This window comes from Rattus norvegicus, chromosome 8 (genome assembly GCF_036323735.1).
Source record: "Rattus norvegicus strain BN/NHsdMcwi chromosome 8, GRCr8, whole genome shotgun sequence".
Classification (NCBI taxonomy): Eukaryota; Metazoa; Chordata; class Mammalia; order Rodentia; family Muridae; genus Rattus; species Rattus norvegicus.
Window position 1 is genome coordinate 55246937 of NC_086026.1, and position 16843 is coordinate 55263779.

Consider the following 16843-nt stretch of genomic DNA (forward strand, 5'->3'; position numbering starts at 1 on the left):
GCTCCAGCTGCACTAGGTCCCCTAGTCTTCCTCTAGATTATGGGGTTTTAGGTGTTCCATGTCGTGCCCATGTGCTGCTCCCCAACTTGATTGTTCTTGTTTGAGCCATGTCTTCTGATTTCTTTCCAATAATTTACTCCCAGACTCCACCCCAGAAAGAAAAGCACTTGGGGCACCCACTTGATGATGTGCAGCCATCTGTCCCTGTACCTCCAGGGGGTCTGACACCCACTTCTGGTCTCAGGACTTCTGCACTCACACGTGCATAGACACACACACACACACACACACACACACACACACACACACACACACACACGTTTTAGTTATGTGATTTGCTAAGACAGTCTCGTAGTTCACAGGAGCCACCAGCCACTTGAATTGTGTCTGACTACCAGTTGGTGACATTCTTTCTGGCATTACTCTGTCGCATATGGACACCATAGTTGGTCACTCAGTGAGTCACGAGTGTCCTCACTGCTCCCACATCTTTGTCCCTCTCTCATGCCGTGCAGATCCAGCTGTGGGTGCACAGTGCTGCCCTTTCTCTGTGGTCCTGCTCTAGTCCCAGAGAAATGACTTAATCATATTCATTTGTTCTATTACTAATTCATGAGCTCTTGCCACATCTGTGCTTGTTGTTCTCTCTGAGAGTCTTCTCATTTGTCTGTAGTTGATTTCATTTGTCTGTGCCGAATGGCTGTTTCTTCTGAATCTTTCCCCACTTTCCTCAGACTTGTGTCATCTCCCTTGGTCACAGCTGGCTTCACATTTTAGCAGAATGACCTAAAAAAGAAAGACAGAGAAACAGCTCTTGCCCTGTATTACCTTGCTCTGATCAGACTGAAGCACAAGTTGAGCAGCCCATGGGGTCTTCCAGCCTCCCGCTCTCCTCTGGGCGTCTCGGGTTCCCTGGTCTTTCCTAACGTGCTGTGCTCATTTTTAGCATAGGACTTTGTAAACATTCTGTCTGCTGGACACACTTTCTCTTTACACACTTGCTTTGTATTTGATTTTGTGTTTGGAACATAGGTGTCAGTTTCTCAGCTAGTATTTTCCTGACCTTCCGTTTGCATAAGTCCATCCCTTTGACAGCATAGCGAGGTGACATGTCACGTGTGCTAAGTACTTCCACAGAGGAACTTAGCTAGTTTTCGTGCCTACTGAACGAGTTAGTTAGCACCAGTGAAGAAACAGCGAGACTTATAACGGCTCTTTTTGTAGATGAGGTCATTGGAACAAAGACTGTGAAGTCCCTTGTCCAGTCACACAGCTGAGTTGGGATCTGAACCCAGACATTCACATCACAAAGTCTGTGCTCTGTAGTGGAATGGTGATTGCTGTTGTTGTCCACTTCTGTTGTTGCCCCTGTCCACCTTCCTGGGTGGACTTTGAGCCTTTGGGAGCTGAGCATTTTGACTCTCCAGTGCCTGGGCAGGTGCTGAATAAATCATGTCCTCCCTTTCTGCCTCCTTGGGGCTTTCAGTGTGATTTTCCTGTTTGCCTTTCTTCTGCTTCCAAGTCCCCAGGGTTGAAATCCCTTGTGTATTTTAAAATATAACCCCTCTGCCTGTTAAGTGTGCTGTTTGTACTTTGGACGTAAGGACGATCAGTACCTGCACTCCAGTTTTTTCTCTCGTCTTTCACTTTGCTGGAGGTGTCAACTTTGGGTATCTAAAAGGTGAAACTCTTCAGTGGGCACTTAAAATACACCAAAGGGGGGTGTACACAATACACCCACCATTCTGACTTGTATGTGTGTGTTTGTTGCTGGTGACCTAACATGCCATCTTGAGCATTCTAGGCAAATGCTGTCTGCCACTGAGTTGCTCCCCAGCCAAGTTTTTATTTTTAATAAAAAAATAAAAAAAAAAAGCATACTACTTTGTCATTTCGCTAGCTGACCATCAAGGGAATTGGGATCAGGGCACATAGGATCCTTTGGTGGTGGTGGTGGTGGTGGTGGTGGTGGTGGTTTGGTTTTGGTTTTGGCTTTGGCAAGGTAGCCCTATCAGACCTGGAACTATATATGTAGACCAGGTTGGCTTTGAGCTTAAGAGCTCGGCGTGCCTCATTCTCCTGAGTGTTGGGATTAAAGGCATGGGTCATTATGCCTGCCTTCATTAAAATTTTTACTACATTGATTAATTGATGGATTGTGCCTGTGGGGTCAGAGCACCACTTACAGTAGTTGGTCCCTCCTCCACCGTGGGGGTCCCTGGGATGGAATGAAGATTGCTAGGCCCTTTGTTCCATTTTAAAGGCCCCGAGACTCTTTATCAGTGTGCGACCTGAGTCTTTGGGTGACATTCAAACTGTTGTTGCACATGGTAGAGATGGGGATAGCCAAAGTGTCATTTCATACAATGTTCATGCAAAGACAGTTATAGTGCTCACAGCGTAATATGAACAAGCTTCACTGAGACCCGGCACCTCCTAGTGAGAGGTCTCCTAATATTGGAGAGTAAGGTCTAATTCAAGCCTACGGTCTTCCTTATACAAGTTTCCCACTGGGGAAACTGGCTGTCCTCCACAGGTCTGTGATGAAAGGCGGGTGTCTCCATGCTGGAGTACAGATAGGGAAGGCTTTTGAGATTAGCTGCAAGGCCAACAGAGAAGTGGCCAACAGTGCAGCCTGCCTCCGTATGTGCTCTATGCCTCTGGGGAAGCAGAGTGGCCCTGTCCTAGCCTAAGCACTCAACCCTGTTAACCTTGAAGATTCCACCCAGCCTGTGTTTTTGTGGGCTGTGGAGTCCGCAGGGCACTTAAGGTTAGTAAGTATGTCAGTGTTGTTACAGGACTTATTCTTCAGCCAGCTTACCTCAGCTTCAGGAGTTCTGCTGGGCCTGCTTGCAAAGAAGAAAAAAGGAAAAGAAAAAGGACAATAAGGGAAGGATGTGATCCTCAACAGCTAAAGAAAAAGTTGACACAGCCCAATCTTGTGCCTCTCTTAGTCACTACCAGACTTGGGGTTGTTTTTCGTCCGCCCCTGATCTGCAGCTCAGCCTCACTGGGAAGACCTTGCCATACCGTAAGCCAAGCCCACCTCTCTGAAAGTCTCACTCTGCTTGTCACCACCACCTTCAAATTTTCCTTTTCCTTCCAAACAGTGTCCCCCTGGCTTGCACTTCCAGCTCCCTGCTGACTTCTTTGCTCATTACTTCTCTTCACTGTTCTCGAGTGGCCTACATTTTAAGCAGTTGTAGATACTCTTTTTTTAAATTCAAGAATTCATTTACAGTGTTCCAGATAAAACTTTCTGTCTTCACTGTCGGACATGACGCTGTTGCGTTTGGTCAGTTCTCCCCTTCCTTTGGGAAGACACTTGTTGCGGTTGCTCCTTCCGTCCGGTGCTTCTGTGTCAGTGATCCCGGCTTCTTGATGCACTTTGACGTTTCTCCTGGAGAAACAGATTCAAATCGGCAGCATCCACGATTGTGTATTCTTCTGGGTCTGTGGACTCAAGGGCGCACGTCAGAGTACCCCCTTCTGTTTCTTCCTCCCATTTACCACAGTCATTTTGTAAGCACCATGATGGCATTGGGAGGCTGAAAGTTCACTGGACTTAGACCTTGACTCTTCCTCAAATTCCATCTTCTCTTTCACTTTCTTTATTCTCTGTCCAAACCAGAAAGACCAGCTTTTGAATCAGGTTGAATCAGTTTCTATTTGAGAAATGTGGGCTGACTTAACTCATCTCTCGTGTTCTCTGTCCCTCTGTAAGAGTGAGAATAGTGGGTTGGGGATTTAGCTCAGTGGTAGAGCGCTTACCTAGGAAGCACAAGGCCCTGGGTTCGGTCCCCAGCTCCGGAAAAAAAAAAAAAAAAAAAAAAAAAGAGTGAGAATAGTGGTACCCATTCCCGGATTGTGTGGCTCGGATGAACATAGTCTCATAGCGAGCTCTCAGCAAGTTCTACTGGTGAAAATAGTGGTGATATTGTGGTATGTTGTAACATTGTGTCTCAGGGATTCTCAGCTCTACTGGAGACCACACAGCATTCAGCTACCTGGTAGAGCTAGTTTGGACTGTGCCAGACACCTTCACTTCAGCTTACTCCATGTGTTTCATGACCATAACCTTGAATAAAACTACGTATGTTCCTTAAGCCTCACTGTTCCCACACTGAAGTGATGATGATAGAACTTTTAATATGAAGCAACATTATTTTTATAAAAGCATTTAGCGTCATCCCAGAACACACAGTTTCTCAATGTTTAAACATCAGCTCCTGCTGTTCTCAGTATTCCTCTACATCTTCTGTGTTTATTGGCTTAAAATTTTCATACGATATATTCTGATGATACACCTTGCTGTCCTTCAACTCTCTCAGATCTTTTCCACTTCCCTACCCGTTCAACTCATGTTCTTTCATTTTCTAGCCAAATAAATCAACCAAAAATCAAACAGAACACACACACACACATACACACACACACACACACACACACACACACACACACACACACACACACACATCCATCAAGGGGTCCAGTTTGTGTTGGCTAGCTGTTCCCGAGCCTGGGGCCTGTTTGGAGAGTGCTTGAAAATACCCAAAGTCGGGGCTGGGGATTTAGCTCAGTGGTAGAGCGCTTGCCTAGCAAGTGCAAGGCCCTGGGTTCGGTCCCCAACTCCGAAAAATAGAAAAGAAAAAAGAAAAAGAAAATACGCAAAGTCACTGCATTAGAGAAAACCCAGCATGGTCAGTTGCAGATAGCTTCTTGGTTAAGGGTAGGGCTTTGTGTCTGCTTACTCCTTTCAGTGCTGGGATTTTGTATGTCTTGAACTTATGCAAGTTGTGTGTACCATTTGTACATCAGTCCTGTCTCTAGGAGACTCCATTCACCACCCCTGGCTCTCAGAGTCTTCCTGCCACCTCTTTCACATAGATCCCTGAGCCCTGAGGGGAGAAGGTGTGATAGAGACCTCACAGTTAGGACTGAATGCTCAGAATCTCTCACTACACATGTCCAGTCGTGGGCGTCTGTTAATTACTATCGGCTACAAGAAGACACCTTTCTGATGAGGGTTGAGTGATACACTGGTGTAGCAATATCTTATTAGGAGTCATTTTATTGCTACATTCATTTAGCAGAATAGTAGTAGGTTTCCTCCTGTGGCCTGTCTAGTCTCAGGTTCTTGGTCACTTTAGCAGTGTCAGGGATAGCTTCCATCCCATAGTATGGGCCTAATCCAATCACACAGTGGTTGGTTACTTCCATAACATTTGTGCCACCATTGTGCCAGTATATCTTGTGGGCAGGTCACTGTTTTAGCTTGCAAGTTTTGTAGCTGGATGACATTGATGAATACCTTTTTTTTTTTTTTTTTTTGTAGTGTACAAAGAACCATCCAACACTGTATGTGCTGGTCAGTGTGGGTGAAGCTCTGACTTGGGTACTGTCTTCATTTCTCCAGGCTAGAGAAGCCTGGCATAAATAAGCGGCGTTTCAGTCCTGGCCTTACCATTCACATTGTGGAGGGTAGCCAATAGCCCTAGCAATGGCCTGTGATGTTTGGGGCAGGAGTCTATGGGACTATGACTCAACAAGATAACCCATTCCTGGCACTGGAGGTTTTACTTGGTGGCATTTGTTGCTGTCTCCCCCATTACATGGCTCCTTTTAAATTCCTTTTGTATATTTTGGGAAGCTTCTGCAGTAGTAGGTCTCCATATGGCATTCCAAAGGCCCTTAGTGTTGGTTGTCTCACCTCCACATTTCGTCCTTTAACCTGCCTGCTCTTCCTCCTCCCCATTTAAGTTTTTTAATCTTCCCATTACAGTTTATAACACTGTACACTCTTTCCTCTTCCTTGGAAGACACTACCCCTTCCCTTTGTTCCTTACTAGCTGCCTAACATCTGAGTTAAACACGTGTATCTAAAGCTTAAAGGCCGACATCCACACCAAGGAGGAAACACGCAGCGTCTCTGTTTTTGGGTCTGGGTTACCTCATTCAGGATGATTGGATTTTAGCTTCATCCACTAACTGCAAATTTCATATTTTAATTTTTCTTAATAGCCAAATCATATTTCATTTTGTAAACGTATCACATTTTCATTATTTGTTCATTAATTGATGGTTATATAGGCTGTGTCCAATTTCTGGCTATTATGAATATATCAACAATGAACACAGATGAGCAAATATTTCTATAGGAAGATGGGTATATTCCAAAGGGTGATATAGTTAGATATATAGATTATAGTAGATCTATTTTAAACGTTTATTTTATATCCACTGTGTTTTTTGCCTGTATGAATGCCTGTGCACTTGTGTATGCAGTACCTGTGAAGGATATAGGAGGGCACCAGGTCCTCTGGAACTGGAGTCACAGATGGCTTGATCCACCATATCAGCGCTGGGACTCAAATCTGGGTCTTCTGGGAGAGCACCCAGTGCTCTTAACCACTGAGCCATCTCTCTAGACCTCTTTGTGCTTTTTAAAATGTTGATACTGAGTCACCCTGCTGATAGTGCCCAGCATTCCACCCCGAGGGCCTTGCCTATTTGGTTAATTCCTGGGCATTCTTCAGTGCGGGTCTTAAAATGTTACCTACTCTCTTCTCTCTTTACTCCTAGCTGTCCTCCAAGACAGCACTAATTGCCTTCACTAGGAGGCAATCTAGTAAACAGTTAAACCGAGTTTGGAGTCTGGAGTCAGTCTGCCTTGGTTAGTAGTTGTGCAGACGTAGCTACAGTGGAGGACAGAGATGCTGAGCTCCTTCGCCTCAGTGTTTATCTACCAAAGCCTGGTGTGCTGTGGTGGGGTTGGAATCCCAGCATCTGGAGCTCACGATCATCCTCAGCGGCAAAGTAAGTTCAAAGCCAACCTCCATGTGGACACCTGATAAAACCAAACCAAACCAAAAAATGGACAATATTCATCTAGTGAGGACTGAAATACGTTTTTTTTTTTTTTTTTTTTTTTTTTTTTGGTTCTTTTTTTCAGAGCTGGGGACCGAACCCAGGGCCTTGCGCTTCCTAGGCAAGCGCTCTACCACTGAGCTAAATCCCCAACCCCCTGAAATACGTTTTTAAAAGAGCCGGCCACACTGAACATCAAAACAGCTATTACTAGCCTCAGAGCCGTCTTAGACACCTTTGTAATGATACTGATTGATTGCCACTTTGAATTCCAGTGGCTCTTTCTGAATTTATTTTCCCCAGAGGACTATGGCATCACTAAAGGTGGTACACACAGGGAGCCACCACTTACAATGACATGCTGGACTCTTCTGGGTAGCAGCTCTCCACATCATCTTTGGGAAATAAAAGCTCTGAAAAGGAGACTCCAGCTTGGGCTTTTTAGTGAGAACTAAGTTGTGGGAGTGACACTTCCGACCTGTAGTAGGTAGGTTCCTAGGGACTGCATGTAGCATTGGGAGGAAGCCACTCCGAGTGAAAGCAGTGCTCTTGTTATGTGGTTTTTACCAAAGGCACACGTTCTGTGCCTAGCCCGCCTGGAACTCACAGAGATCCTCTGCCTCTGCCTCCTGAGTGTTGTGCTTAAAGGAATATGCCACCGTGCCTGGCCATGGCTTGCTTTACTGAATGGAAGTAAAGTTGTTTTCCTTTTTAAACTTTCTTCAAAGAAATAAACTTGTATTTATTTGTGTGTATGTACAGGCACGTGTTGGACTGCCACCATTCTTGTAGACTGGCTTTTGGGATTGGTTCTCCTTATCTAACAGAGGGGTCCCAGATTGAACTCAGGTTGTCCTGCTTTGTGATAAGCTCCTATCTACGGCACGTTTACTTTCTGAGCAGTCTTGCTGGCCCCTCAACACTGTTCTTCTAAATCCACTAACGCGTATAATCCCAACCTTTTTTCTTTTCTTAGGAAGTTCAGAAAAGAGATTTCTTTTTAAGTTTGTTTGTTTGTTTGTTTGTTGAGTCAGGTATTGGTATGTAGCCTTGGCTGTCCCTGAATGCTAAAATTCTGAGTGTCTCCATGTCCAATAAGAAGATACGTCTTTATCAGAAGCATGATACAGAGCTTGGAATGTGCCAGACACAGGCTTTCTGTGAAGGATTGCAGAGTATTAAGTAATCAAGACCCTGTGGTCTAGTTTTGCTGCCGACACTTTACACCAGGCCCTGCTTGGCCTACTATTGCAGTAGTAACTGCTCTTTTTGCCTTGAGGCCTTTTGCTCTGAGTCTTGTCTCCTGTTGCATATTACTCTACCCTGCACTGACTCTCCTATGCATTATAAGCTAAAGCCCTCTCGGAGTGCCCTGCTGTGCTGGGGGAGTTCTGAGTTGTTTAGCGTGACCTTTGGGGTCTGTCAAGTTCTCTGGAGAATAGAAGCAACAACACACACAAACACCACACACACACACACACACACACACACACACACACACACACACACACACACACACAAGTCAGTTTATTCTGGGAATTGGCTGACAGGCTCTGTAGCCTTCTTTCACCTTTCCTCCCTGCTCTGCTGTTTACGATGTTGCTGCGAATGGTCTCCTCCAGCCTGCTGATGGGAGTGCTGCTCTGACCTAGAAACAGGTGTTCTGGAAGGGTGTGTTACCTGCTATGTCAGCAGTGTTTAGCTCAGTCCAGTCACATGTAACACTGACTCCCACAGGCCTCTTGCAGTCTGCTTCCTCTTGCCTTTCCTGTCTCATTTCCCACAGCATCCGTGAGTGAACAGTGTGGGTTGTCTGGGCTAGTTTTAATTTTTTTTTCATGTGAATTGCATTTTCCTTTCAGACTTTCTTAGGACAGTGTCTTTCTAAAATGATCTCTTGTGCTCTCCTCTTTTACTTTTTGAAAGACGAGTCTCACTGGCCTGGAGGAAGTCACTGTGTTGGTTGGCCTCAAGCCTGTGGACAGATCTGCCTTTGCCTTTTCAGTCTTGGGGTTAAAGCTGTGTGCCATCGAGTGTAACCTAAGCCTCATTTAAGATTCATTTACTTTGATTTAATTATGGAATCACTGGAAATTGCAGAATTTGTTTATGGAGTTCTGCATAATCTTGTCTCACATCCTCCAGTGGTGGGTCGTATATGATTACTGTATAGGCTTCATCTTAAAGCTCCATTTTTGGTGTGCACGCCTGTAATTCCAGCACTATAAGGAGGCTGGGACAGAAGAATTTAGAGTTTAAGATGAGCTTGGGCTTCTATATTCTCAAAAACCACAAACCAACCAAACACACCCCAAAATCTAATGCTATTTTGAAGAATATTTTTATGGTGAGAAATTTATTCCCTTCCCTTTTCTTCCCACCCACTTCACTCTTCCTTTGACTACATGGACAACAGTCATGGCCTCATATCTGTTAACCGTGTTAGAGTATTAATCAGTCTGGGTCGTCTGGTGTCTGATCTTTGATGGAAAGGGCTAATGGAAATGACCTCAGAAGTCTGACATTAACTGGTCTTCAACAGAATTTTAAAAGAGGTGTTGGCAAGGATGGAATGAGTGTGTGATGTCACCCAGTAGTGCTGGCTGCAGCCGTCACACAGAGATGTTGCTTGAGTGCATCTCTGTGTCATTTCTGTTGATGCTCGCGTTCTTCCCAGTGGATGTGTTTCCATGACGTAAGTCGCTTCAGAGCCAGACACGCGGCACACCCCTCTACTTCCAGGTCTCAAGAAGGTGAGACAGTTCAGAGCAAGCTGGGCTGTAGAGGGAGACCCTGCTTTAGAGCCACAACAGCAAAGGAGGGAAGGAAGGAAGGAAATATTCTAAAACACTCTTACAGCCGGTGGATGTAGCTTGGTGGTAGACATTTTGCTCAACACGAGTGAGGTCTTGGATTTATTTGGTCTCCAGCATCCCTAAAAACAAGAAAACGGAGAACACGTGCAGGAGGCTCAAGGACAAAGCAAGGTGTTTTTATTTTTGTATCATTGCTAAAGATTGAGCCAGGGCCTTGTGTCCGAGCAAGTACTCTATACTGACGCATAGCCCTATCCCTTTCTGGTTGGCTTGTTGTTGTTGTTGTTGTTGTTGTTGTCCCAAACAGGCAAATCCATAGATAATCGTGAACCCCAGCACCTTGGATGGAGGTGGGAATGGGAGCACTTGCCAGTGGGAATAGGACTGCTCTCTGAGGCCATGACAGGGCTTTGCAATCAGATGGCAGTGATGGTTGCTCAGCTCTGCGTTGTCTTTTAAGGGGAATGACACACTCAGAGACCAAGTTTACAGTATGTGGATTCCACCTAAACACTTAGGAGCATAGACACAGCCCCGCGGCTGAGCTTGTCTGGGCTCACAACTGTTCTTTCTCTTGGCATGGGGGACTGTGAGTGATAGCTTCCAGTGCTCTGAGTCCAAGTGAGGGAAGGAGTTCAGGACCTATAACCCCATTGGGCCGAGTTAAGATGAAGGAAATGTGTGTGTGCCTGCCTTGCACATGGGGTAGGCCAACTTTGGAAAAGAACTTTTCTACACATCACACAACTTTGCTAACTTACCCTCTGCAAGAAGGTAGTAGGGGAATGGATGGAATCAACTGTTAGTAAATATTTGTGTGAGGTTGTTGAAATGTCTAAGAAACACTTCCTGTTCCCAGCCAAACTCTGGAGAATGACGAAGTATTTTAGAGGAAGCAGGTTCTGACATGGCAGGCCAAAGGTCCTGGCATTGCGTCCTGGCCATGTTCCTCAGAGGTCTTCTTAGTAGATATTGGGCAAATATGATGTCCAGTGATAACTTACAGAGACTTTTAGTAGGCTTTCGATTTATAGAGTTACATATTTTATTGGATTTTAAATTTCTGCCTTAAAAAATAAGCAATTTTAAAAAAATACTGTGTATTTTATTCCCATGAATGTTTTACCTCCACGTATATATTTACACATGTGTGTCTGGTGCCTTCGAAGTCAGAACATGGTGTCAGGTCCCTTGGAACTGGAGATAGAGATGATTGTGAATCGTGTGGGTGCTGGGAACCGAACCCCAGATCACTGCAAGAATGCTAGGTGCTCCTAAGTACTGTGCCACGTCTCCCTCTCCACCTTCACTCTGTAGCTGAGACTGATCTTAATTTCGGGTACTTGGAACACAAGCCTCGTGAGTGTGGGATCACAAGTGTGGACCATCACACCCAAATAACCTTTTAAACATTTTTTTTTTTTTTTGGTTCTTTTTTTTTCGGAGCTGGGGACCGAACCCAGGGCCTTGCGCTTCCTAGGTAAGCGCTCTACCACTGAGCTAAATCCCCAGCCCCTTAAAATTGTTTTAGTTTTAGGTTTTTTTTTTTTTTTTTTTTTTTTTTTTTTTTTTTTTTTTTTTTTTTTGCGGAGCTGGGGACCGAACCCAGGGCCTTGTGCTTGCTAGGCAAGCGCTCTACCACTGAGCTAAATCCCCAGCCCTCCAAATAACCTTTTGAAGGCAGTTCACTGTGGGTTTTTTTTTCTTTTTCTTTTTCTTTTTTTTTGGTTCTTTTTTTCGGAGCTGGGGACCGAACCCAGGGCCTTGCGCTTCCTAGGCAAGCGCTCTACCACTGAGCTAAATCCTCAACCCCTCACTGTGGTTTTAATTGTCAAAATGTGCAATACATTTACATTGACCTTTGGAAGTATATAATGTTAATAGCAGTGACAGTAAGTCTAAAAGAAATACTTTAAAGTGTTTGGTTTCATTACATTAAAGTTGAAGTCTATTTAAATTGAAATACTTTACTTGTTTTTGTGGTGCTGGGCAGCAAGCCTCAGGGTCTAGGCAAGCACTCTCCCACCGGGCTGCGGCACTAGGCCCTAAATCTCGATACGCTGAAAGAAAGGTAATAGAACTAACATGATTTCTAGAAGAAAGACAGTGATGGGCACGCTCATGGTTTTTGACAACTGCCATAAATCCATACATACCCAGGAAGAAAGACCCTCAACTGAGGACCTGCTTCCATTGCATAGCTGGGCGACGTGGGAGGGCCTATCTATCCCCTGGGCGGCGGCCCAGGCTGTGAGAGAGAAGGCTGGTGCTCGCTAGAGTGGTTTTGAGGCTCTGGGTTTGATCCTGAGAAAGATAGTTGAGTTAAGCCAGAGAGCAAGTCAGTAAGCGTTCCTCCATGGCCTTTGTTTTAGTGTCTGCCTTGAGCTCCTGCCCTGTCCCTCAGTGATGAACTTTTTCCTGGAAGTGTAAGAGGAATCAACCATTCCTCCCCAAGGTGGCCATTCTTTTTTCATAGCACGTGAAAGCTAACTAGGATGAACTGTATAGTGTTATAAGGTGTATGGAGAGAGTGACTACCAGAGAGTCATGAACATCAAATTGTCCAAGTGTTCAGATTTCGTGAATTCTTGATGTGATATTATTTAGTTAAAATTAGTGGTAACTTTTTTCCTCTTAGATTTGTTACTTTTAAAAGAAAAGATCAGTGGTAGAGCGCTTGCCTAGGAAGCACAAGGCCCTGGGTGCGGTCCCCAGCTCCAAAAAAAAAAAAAGAAAAGATCTGTATAATGGAGGATGATCCACAGTTCCTCCTCCATCCACTTTCCCCCCTCCATCTTCCTTTCTCTCCTCCTCCACCCCTTTCCCTCCTCCTCCCTCCCCCTTTCCCTCCTCCCTCCCCCTTTCCCTCCTCCTCCCTCCCCCTTTCCCTCCTCCCTCCCCCTTTCCCTCCTCCATCCCTCTTTCCCTCCTCCCTCCCCCTTTCCCTCCTCCCTCCATCCCCTTTCCCTCCTCCTCCCTCCCCCTTTCCCTCCTCCCTCCATCCCCTTTCCCTTCTCCATCCCCCTTTCCCTCCTCCATCCCCCTTTCCCTCCTCCATCCTTTTTATAACTCTTACTCTCCTGTCTGTGCTCCTGAGTGCTGGGATTACAGGCCGGTGTCACTACACTCAGCTTATTTTGTTTTTTATTTCTGAAGCATATTGCTAAATAGCTCAGGCTGGCCCCGGACTTAATGATCCTCTTTCCTCAACTTTCCCAGTGCTAGGATTACCACAGTGAGTGCTTCCATGCTGGGATTGATGTTAATTTTAAATTGGACATATTTTGATATAGAAATGAAAGTATGCTTTTTGTACTAATTTAAGGTCTTGGAGAAGAATTGTAGGTATTAACTCAAAATATTTATGGCGTCACCACACTTGATTTAGGGTGAAGAGTTTCTGCCCTCAAGGTAGCTCCTGCAGCAAGTGGTGAAGTGAGACGCATATCACATGGCCCTAAGAAAGCCTTTATTTTCTCACAGTATCTCGCTGCTTGCCTCACACGGGCATTCTGCCGCAGTATTGTGTCATGCTTGGTAAATGACCCTTGAATATGACTTAGTGCCTGTTACCACACAGACTATTGTGAAGAACAGAGAGGGGCTGTGTATTCTAAAGGATAGGCAGCTGGAGGGGAAAGTGGCCCCTCCACTTGTGCTGGTGAATAGTAGGGCTCTCTCCTTGCCTGTGGCTGCCATCATGAGCAGAGACTGTCAGGACCCCTGGTTCTCATCTCCTGTTCCTATTCTGCTGTGTGACCTTTGCAAATCATTTGTGCCTTTCCAATCTAGTTTCCTCATGTTAGAAAAAATGAGACAGGTCTCACTGTGTAGTCCTGGCTGTCCTGCAACTCATTATGTAGATCAGGCTGGCCCGAAACTCAATGAGATCTGTCTGCCTCTGCTTTCTGAGTGCTGGGATTAAAGGTATACCACCATGCCAGGCAGGTTTGTTTTAAATCTCTGAGATTTGGAATCCAGTTTGATCGGTTTGGTGTGTGTATGTTTACACAGGCTGATCAGATGTCAGCTTTCGGAAACAGATACTAGAGTCCTGGGCAGACTGCTTAAGGCAGTGTGTATAAACTAGTTCAATACTCAGAATTTCTCAAGAAATCTGGAGTGGTCAAGATAGTCAGCTGCATGGCCAGTCAAAGTGTTATGGGTCTCCCACTCTGATCTTTAGGTAGGCAGTGTAGAGGGAAACTTCGCTTCTTGTTTGGAGAATTAGACACCTCCTACAGCATACTTAGTGACTAAGCATTCTGACTTTAGCTTCACACTAGAGCCTCCAGTGAAAGCCATCTTTGAGGTTCTAGTAGGAGATTAAAATGGCTTGGGTCAGCCAGCTCCCAGCTGTGGTCTTTATAGGGCAGAGGTGGGGACTCTCAGTGGCTGCCAGCCATTCTTGCCTTGGGCTGGGCCACTCCCAGCATCCCCAGCGTGGCTTTCCTCAGGGCTTAGAGGGCTCTAACTTTGAACACGATGCCCTGGTAGTAAAAGAAAAACCACAAGCCCACGTGGCCTTGAGGCCAGAGGGTGTTGCCACATCTCACTCTCCTCTCATGCCCCTTGGCTGCTGAACAGACAGTTTCCCCGCCCAAAGCAGATATAGATTGACAGTCTTTTCCAAACTGTCCTTAGACAGAAGCTCTGCTTCTGCTCCGCCTTTGAACAGTGAGAGGAGCGAAGCGGGCCGAGTCTGCACGGGGCGACTGCACATGGCCAGCTGTCAGCTTTGGAACCAGAGCTCCTTTGCTAGGTTTCTTTTAATCAAACACTGTCTCAGTTGTTCTAGGACAAGAAAGGTAGCCGAGGGACTCCTGAAGCTGATTTGCAGATAACACTGTTCATTACTCTCACTATCAGGTCTTTTTTATTTACTGCTCTGTGTGTGTGTGTGTGTGTGTGTGTGTGTGTGTGTGTGTGTGTGTGTGTTGACAGGGTCTTACTACTGTAGCTCTAGTTGGCCTGGAACTTGCTAGGTAGACTAGACCCTTCAACTCAGAGATTCACCTGCCTCTGCTTCTCAAGTGCACTGCCACGTCTCCCTGACTTGCCTTCTTTAAATCTTAGTTTTATTTAGTGTCTGATATAAGAGGTCTCATTATTATAAATCTAAAACGTGCTACTGTATCATTACTTCTTTATGTATTAATACACACATTTTTTTGTGTATATGTACATATGTGTGGGGGTGTTCATGTGTCATAGTGCATGTGTGGAGATCATAGGGCAATGTCTAGGAGTCAGTTCTTTCCTGCCATCATATGGATTCCAGGACTCAAACCCAGGTCAGACTTGGTGGCAAGTACCTTTTCCCAATGAGCCATCTTGCTGGCCCCAAAACTTATCTGACAGTAACGTTTTTTAGGGTGTGTATTGGGAATTGGTGGGAATTGGGTGCTTAGGGCCTTGAGAGCCTGGTCTACCAAGATGCTAAGTTTTTTGTTTGTTTTTAAGATTTATTTGTTTTCATATGTAGGGGAGTTTTGCCTACATGTATGTCTGCACATGGCCTGTGTGCTTGGTGCCTGCCTATGGAGGTCAGAGGGTGTCAGATCCTCTAGAACTGGGTCATCAGATAGTCATGTGCATGCTGGAAAGCAGTCTGTGTCCTTTGGAAGAACTCATAGATGCTCTCAGCAGCTGAGCAGCAGTCCCAGGACTAACAGTTTCAGCCTTTTCAAAGATTTATTTTTTTGTATTGTGAGTGTTTTGCTTGTATGAGTATCACATGTGTGCTATGATATCCACCGGGACCAGAAAAGGGCATCAAATCCCTTGGAATGGAGGTTGGAACCAAGGACCTTTGCAAGACTAGCAAGTGCTCTTAACTCCCAAGCCAACCTCACCCTCCACACCAGACTTGAAACAGTCTCGCCTTGCTGGCTTGGAGCTCTCTCTGTAGACCAGGCTGGCCCCCAATTCACAGAGAACATCTGCCTCTGCCTCCCCAGGGCTGGGCTAAAGGCACGTTCCATCACATCTGACCCTTCCCCCTCCCCTCCCCTCCCTTCCCCTCCCCTCCCCTCTCCTCCCCTCCCCTCTCCTCTCATCTCTTCTCCTCTTTTCATTTCTTTTTTGAGGTAAATTTTCACTTTGTAGCCCCATAGGCTTGGGACTCACTATGTAGCTCAGCCTTCAGGTTACTGCATTCCTCACTTCTGTCTCTTCACTGGTGGGTTACAGGTGTGAATTAGCAAATGTGACCCCCCCCCCCAACTGATTAAAGTGTGAAGAGGTTTATCTTTAAAGTGACCAACTTTCTTTTTTTTTTTTTTTTTTTGGTTCTTTTTTTCGGAGCTAGGGACCGAACCCAGGGCCTTGCGCTTCCTAGGTAAGCGCTCTACCACTGAGCTAAATCCCCAGCCCCCCAACTTTCTTTTGAAATTGTTTTTTCTTTTTTTCTCTGGAAAGGGTTTCTCTATGTAGCCCAGGATGTCCTGGAATTCACTGTTGGCTGGCCTCGAACTCAAAAGAGATCCACCTGCCTCTGCCTCGTGAGTGCTGGGATCGGGCCACTAATACCCGGCCAAGCCTTCGTGTCTTTTGACCCTGAAGAGGGAAGCACTGTTGCTGGTTGCCATTGTTGTGCTCTGTATCACTCAATCTCAAGCCAGCAGCCTACTTGTTTGCTAGCGAGTCTTGGCTTGTCTAAATGAGTCATAACTGAGCTTTACTCACCGGGACTCAAATCTGCCTATGCAGGACTTGGCGCTTGAGATACTGTGCTTTGCAATGGATAGAACCAGAATGGGACAGGCCTGTTGCCCTTACTGAGGTGGACTTTTATAAGTACTAAGCGTGATAGAGCTCCTCATCACATTCCTGTTCCCCAGATTCATAAAGCAGAGATACAGTTAGGTGCTGAGGTATAGGCCTGCGGTCCCGATCCTTAATGGAGCCCAGAGGTTTACTTGTACAAAGTCTTCCTTAGTGCAGAGAGGCCAGCTGAGCTCTAACAGGGACCTTGTCTCAAAACAAAGGAAACAAATTAGCAAAGGAAGCATCCCCAAACTACAATAGTGTCATAGGCTGTTGTTGTTGTTTTATTGTTGTTTGTCATTGATGACAACATTGCTAAGAACTACATTCAGGGCTCTTGTGTCTGTGGTCCCCCCCCCCCCCCCCCAGTAATTGGCATTTCCAAAGCTTGC

General features: G+C 45.6%; 1 protein-coding gene and 1 long non-coding RNA gene across 3 annotated transcripts in view; both read left to right on the forward strand.

Annotated features, from left to right (window-relative positions):
• The window catches only part of Sik3 (SIK family kinase 3), a 210170-nt gene that overhangs the window by 37968 nt on the left and 155359 nt on the right, over window positions 1–16843 (forward strand). The gene's annotated exons all lie outside the window — the stretch shown is intronic.
• Window positions 1–16843, forward strand: part of LOC120094333 (uncharacterized) — a 108244-nt gene that overhangs the window by 37643 nt on the left and 53758 nt on the right. Inside the window, exon 2 of the long non-coding RNA XR_005488642.2 lies at window positions 1–16843. This exon is cut by the window's left edge and continues 13488 nt beyond it; it is cut by the window's right edge and continues 53758 nt beyond it. This is a non-coding gene — a long non-coding RNA (uncharacterized LOC120094333).